The sequence below is a fragment of the Macaca fascicularis genome, chromosome 2 (genome assembly GCF_037993035.2).
Source record: "Macaca fascicularis isolate 582-1 chromosome 2, T2T-MFA8v1.1".
NCBI lineage: Eukaryota > Metazoa > Chordata > Mammalia > Primates > Cercopithecidae > Macaca > Macaca fascicularis.
In genome coordinates this window covers 17,907,098-17,912,852 of record NC_088376.1, presented here as the reverse complement: position 1 = coordinate 17,912,852, position 5,755 = coordinate 17,907,098, and the positions used below count along the sequence as shown (strand labels likewise).

The window sequence follows — 5,755 nt, the reverse complement described above, 5'->3', positions numbered from 1 at the left end:
ATTTGCCAATATACATAGCAACATGAAATTTAAAAAAAAAGTGTTTTCCTTTACCACAGTGGAGACACTGAAATGCCTTAGATGCAAAGCTGGATATTCAGTTCAGAGGCATATTTTGGCTGCAGGTCAAGAACAAACAATAATGAAATCCAGCATCTCTCTGCTCAGAACTCTGATGGGCTTCAGAGTGGAATGGGATCACTTATCAAATTGGCAACAGGCCCTCTCTGGCCATCTCTGTATAGTTTGACCCAATGAGTTTGGTTCTCCCTTCTTTGTCAATTCCCCTGTCTCCTGAATGTCTCATTCTCAAACTCATTTTGCTTGAAATTGTGGTGGGAGAGGGTATGTTTGAAACTTAATATGCTGAACACAGAACAGGTAAAACATTATTCTTCCCCCATTCATTCCTAGTCCTTGATTTTAGTTATGTTTTTAAGTCCAGTTTTCCAAAACTGAAACCTGGGACTACTTTAAAAGCATATGACTAATTTCATAATCTGTTCCTTTGCAGTTGGATTGGTTCATAGTTGTTTCCCTGAGATTTATTCTCTGAGCCATTCAATTAAGTTCAACTTTGGTGCTTCAACCCCACAAGAGAGAAGTAATACCTTGTCTCTTACCCTGAACTGCAAAAAAAACTAAATAGAAGATTTAAAAAAAAAAAAAAAAAAGCAAAGCAAGACTAAAGTCTGAGGAGGGGAAACATAATCAAAGTAGGGAAAGGTCTGGGGGAGAAGTTTTTAAACCTTAAAGGAAGTCAAGATGTTTCTGGCTTACAAGGTACTTAATGGCCATTAAATTGTAACTTAGTGAAAATTAAGAGTTTTAAGTTCTGCCTACAAAAATGTAGAATACCAGGCAATACTAAAAGTCATTGTAAGTCTTTTTTTTAGTTACATGCTAATGGAAAATGTGTATTGAATTTAAGTTCTTTCGTTTTTGTATTAATTGGCCTCATCTTGGGGTTCAACTAATGCCTCTGACCGTATTATACCTTTCCTTCATTTCCCTCATAGTGTCTTGTCTTTAGTATTTTGGGAACTTCTTTATAAGTTTCCAAGCAAAGATACTCTTATAGATGTTCTGGGTTCAGAATGGGCCATTTCGGTAGAGTCTAGAAGTAGCTGAGGACCTTCTCTCAGAAAATTCATCTGTTTTGGGGGGAAAAAAAAAGCCCACCTGCAGTGGCTCACGCCTGTAACCCCAGCACTTTAGGAGGCCAAGGTGGGCAGATCACTTGAGGTCAGGAGTTGAAGACCAGTCTGGCCAACATGGTGAAACCCCATCTCTACTAAAAATACAAAAATTAACTGGGTATGGTGGCACACACCTGTAGTCCCAGCTACTTGAAAGGCTGAGGTAGGAGAATTGTTTGAACCCGGAAGTCGGAGGTTGCAATGAGCTGAGATCACTCCACTACAATCCAGCCTGGGCAATAGAGCAAGACGCTGTCAAAAACAAACAAACAACAACAAAAAAAAACTAGCCATTCAATTGTCAGAGAGAAAACTAATTTTTTTCTTCAGTTTTACTTTAGAACTCTGGCCACGTAAAGAAATCACATTGTTCAGATTCTGAGTTTTTTACTCCAGGAAGACATCTGAGGAAATAACAGTGATTAATAATATAAAATTTGATCAGATAGACCTGAGTTTAAATTCCTGCTTTTCACCTACTTGTAGGGTGTTTTAAAAAATAAGGCTGTCAGTTCAGTAATGGTGTTGCCTCTCCTAGCTGTGATAATTAGATTCATTTATTAAAATCTCTGGGCTTTGGTTTCTCAGTGATAAAATAGGCGAGATGAGTACATATGATTGGAATAATTAAATGAAGTAGTATAGTCAAGAGCAGAGCCCATAAAGGCAATTTGATTAGAATAGCCACAAATATTTGACTGCACCTTTAAGATCACCATACTTTTTAACTTTCACGTGTTTTCTTCCACGAGTAATAAATATCTATTGTAGGGAAATTAGAAAATATAGAGAAGTAAAAATAATGAGAATTATTTAATCACTTGTAGAATCACTTGCCAGAAAGAATTATTGAGAATTTGATCAAATTCTATCAGACTTAATCATAAAAAATCAAAGTGACATCAGATTGTCCCTGAAATGTGTAATTTTCACCTTTTAGAGTGTCTGCCTGATCTCTTCTATGAAAGTGAGTGAAGAAAGACACAAGAAATTGATTTCTAGGCGGTAAACCAGGAGAAAGAATCCTGAGAAGATTTGAGAGGAAATGAACTTATTGTTTGTTTGTTTTCACAAAGGAAGAAATGTTGTGAATTCAAGACAGAGCATTGTTTCCTGCCAGAGTCTTTCTGGAAAAGGCAGTAGTGCTAAGGCAGGGTTTCTCTCAGAAATACAGCGAGCCCTGAAGGATTTCTATTGGGTAGGTTTCAGTAAAAATGATGAATCAATATTGTTTTTATTGTTAGCTCCCAGTGACTGAATGACTGAATTGGAAAGGACCGAGAAAGCAATAACTTTATTTTTCAAAAGTTGCCTCCCTTTTCCCTTCATTAGGATAATTTGTAAAAGCTTTTTGGCTCTTTCTGTGGTCTCTATTACCAAAAGATCTGAACAATGATTTTTGAAAATGTACCCCTAAAATCTATTTGATAGTAATGTTTTAATGTAATATCTAACCTATTGCTTCATCATATTTGGAATATTAACAGCATAGCTAAAATTTTTTGAGTGTTCTGTTTATGCATACGTTCTCCAAACTCCATTTTAAAGATAACGAAACTGAAGAGCTTAGAGGTGTTAAGTAAATTGCCCAAGATCACATAGGGAGTGTCAAACTGGAGCTTAAGTACATGCAGATCCACCACAGTCCAAAAAGCATCCCCTATTGACCACAGCACATTATGCCTTATTGTGTTCTTATGCAATATGCATTCTTACATATGTGGAGATGAAGGCAGAGAGGGAGAACTCATGTTTATTAAGCACCCACTAAAGGTCAGGCACTCACATATGTGCTATGTGCTTATGCTTTACATATTTAATCCCTTCCAACAGTACTGTAGATAGTATTATTCTCATCATCCAGTTAGAGAAGCTGAGGCTCAATAAGCTAAATAATTTGACTAATTTAACTAATCTATTAAATATCAGAGTTAGGATACCAGCCCAAATCTAAAACCTTTCTACTGCACTTGGAGAATAAGAAAAAGGTTCTGAACTTCTCTTCCCCAATTTCACAGCCATAGTGAGATTGATTTTTAACTCTGTTCAATTTGCTAATATTTGAGGTATCACACTCTTTGGGTAAGGATGATCATTTATAATTTTGAATTCCAGTTAAATCCCCAAAACTTATTCCAGACTATACATTGGAGTAAAAAGAGGTTTATGCAGTAACAGTTAAACTATGTTTCTCTCTGCTTTTGTGAGACATAGAGCCCTCTTTACATTCCTTCCATGGAGTTGGACATGTGTCTAAGTTGTTGTGATAAGCATGCTGCAAATTATCTTCTTATGACAATGGATGTCTGTCATTTTCCTCCTTTCACTCTACCTCACTGCGATGGTGTTTTTGGCTCCTTATACTACCAAGAGAGGCTGCTAATATATCTTCGGTGCCCAGAATACAGTCCTTCTTTGCTATTGCTCCTGAAATCACCAACATCGTCTCCTAAGACTCCAGTGCTATCTCCTGTCTCTGCCCAAGTGTCCAATGCTAATGCTGCTGACATATTGAGGTCCCAAAGCCCAGTAAAGCAATTAGTAGGAAAAAAAATGGAAAAAAAACTTCTTTTGCTTATTCATATTGCAGGTCCATTGGGCCTGGGCCAGAGAACCAACAGAGTGACAGGCCCAAGATCTATTCAGAGTCCCAGCTCTGTTCAACACCAGCCCACTGTTCTTGAACCAGGTTGTGGCTGTTTGTCTTCACTTACCATGTGATCTTTCTCAAGAGACTCCTTATTCTTTCTTGTAAAGACTGGCTACGGCTATATAAAAACCTAAGAATAATCTCAGGTTTGGTTCCACCTGGACTCTTTACTATATACATATGTATGTATGTGGAAATGAGGTCAAGGGAATGTACAGGTTTGTTCAGTGTTAACAAGCTTATTACTGGCATGGATACAGTTAAGTATTTGGGTATTCTAACTCCTAATTCAGAAAAGTATTATTTCCTTCATTCATATATTCACTCAACAAATGTGTTGAAGGCTGGTTTTGTGCCAGCCACTGTAAGAGGTAATGTATATGACACATGCTATCCCTTTAGAGCTCATAATCTACTGGTGTGATAAGTCCATTGCAGGGTTAAACTCAAGATCCAATGGGAGTTAATAGGAGAGATTTCTAACGTAGGAAAGGCTTCTGAGATGAGACGATCTTTAAGCTGAGCCTGCAGGCCAAGAAGTTAGTGAGGCTGAGGAAGAAAGCTGGTTTGTGGTCAGTGGGAAGTGCGGCTTGGGAAGGGTAGGCATTTCTGATTCAGTTAGTCAAGAAGACAGCTGAGCTCCAAGCTTTCTTGCCAGTAAGTTTACATTTTCCCTGGTCAAGCACCTGAGTTCCTCTAAATTACTTCAGAAGTTTAATGACTATTCCATTTTCTTTTTCTTGATAATAATATGGAACTTTGAAAACAGCAACTTCATTGCATAGAAGTTTCTTTGTGAATTTATTAGAATGAGAGAAAGAGGACAGGAGTTTAGTTCATGAGAAGGGTAGGGCCAGAAGCAAGACTGCAACTTTAAATAAGTTAGGTTAAACCAATATAAAATAACCCTCAGGAGTATATCGAGGTTTCATGGAGCCTGAAATTTATATAGTATTGCAGGGCTCTCTTTGAAAAAAATAATGTAGCGGGACACAGTGGCTCATGCCCATAATCCCAGCACTTTCGGAGGCTGAGGCAGGTGGACCACTTGAGGTCAGGAGTTCAAGACCAACCTGGCCAATGTGGTAAAACTCCTTCTCTACTAAAAATACAAAAAATAGTTGGGTGTGGCAGCAAATGCCTGCAATCCCAGCTACTCAAGAGGCTGAGGCAGGAGAATCATTTGAACTCAGTAGGCAGAGATTGAAGTGAGCCGAGATTATGCCACCACACTCTAGCCTGGGCAACAGAGCGAGACACTGTCAAAAAAAAAAAAAAAAGAGAAGAGAAGAGAAAAAAGAAAGAAAGAGAAAAGGAAAGAAAGAAAGAAAGAAAGAAAGAAAGAAAGAAAGAAAGAAAGAAAGAAAGAAAGAAAGAAAAGAAAAGAAAAGAAAGAAAGAAAATACAAAAATAAATCTTACTTTTGTAAATTTGTCAAGTATATGACTATGAGAACACATTGCGATTTTGGAGAGATCTTATCAAAGTGAAGAGCCTTGGTGCCTAAGCTTCATTAGCATCATGGTAAACATCCCTCTAAGACATGTTTCAGAGAGAGTGCCATCAACAGTGATAAAATCCCTCAAACCAAAGGCTGAAAGTACTTGCACTCATGTATGAGTGGTCTGTGGTAATTCGGAGAAGAAAAAGGGAAAAGACGAAAGTAAAGATTTGTTTTTCTGGGGGGTGGGGGAGTTGTGTGTGTTTTTACTTATAACTGTAGTCTACTAAGGGGGATTTTTTTCATGGTTATTTATAATAGACTCTGTGTTCTAGGAAGATTTCAACAACTTTTTAGCAAACAATGTTCACATAAACCTGAAATGAAGAGCCAAAGAGGATGTGGTCTTTCAGCACCTCCAGCTAAAAAATGCTGCAGAGGAACTTCCCGTATTAAGGTAAATGA

The 5,755-nt window shown here is 37.7% G+C and overlaps 1 long non-coding RNA gene across 4 annotated transcripts in view; it reads left to right on the top strand.

Annotated features, from left to right (window-relative positions):
• Positions 1-262: 262 nt before the first annotated feature.
• Positions 263-5,755, top strand: part of LOC123571912 (uncharacterized) — a 52,602-nt gene continuing 47,109 nt past the window's right edge. For 2 of the 4 annotated variants that reach the window (XR_012430622.1, XR_010584895.1), the window contains exons 1-2: positions 263-381; positions 5,626-5,747. This is a non-coding gene — a long non-coding RNA (uncharacterized lncRNA). Of the gene's footprint in view, positions 382-2,139; positions 2,398-5,625; positions 5,748-5,755 lie in introns of all 4 variants that reach the window. The other 2 variants (XR_012430620.1, XR_012430621.1) reach the window with 2 other exon arrangements.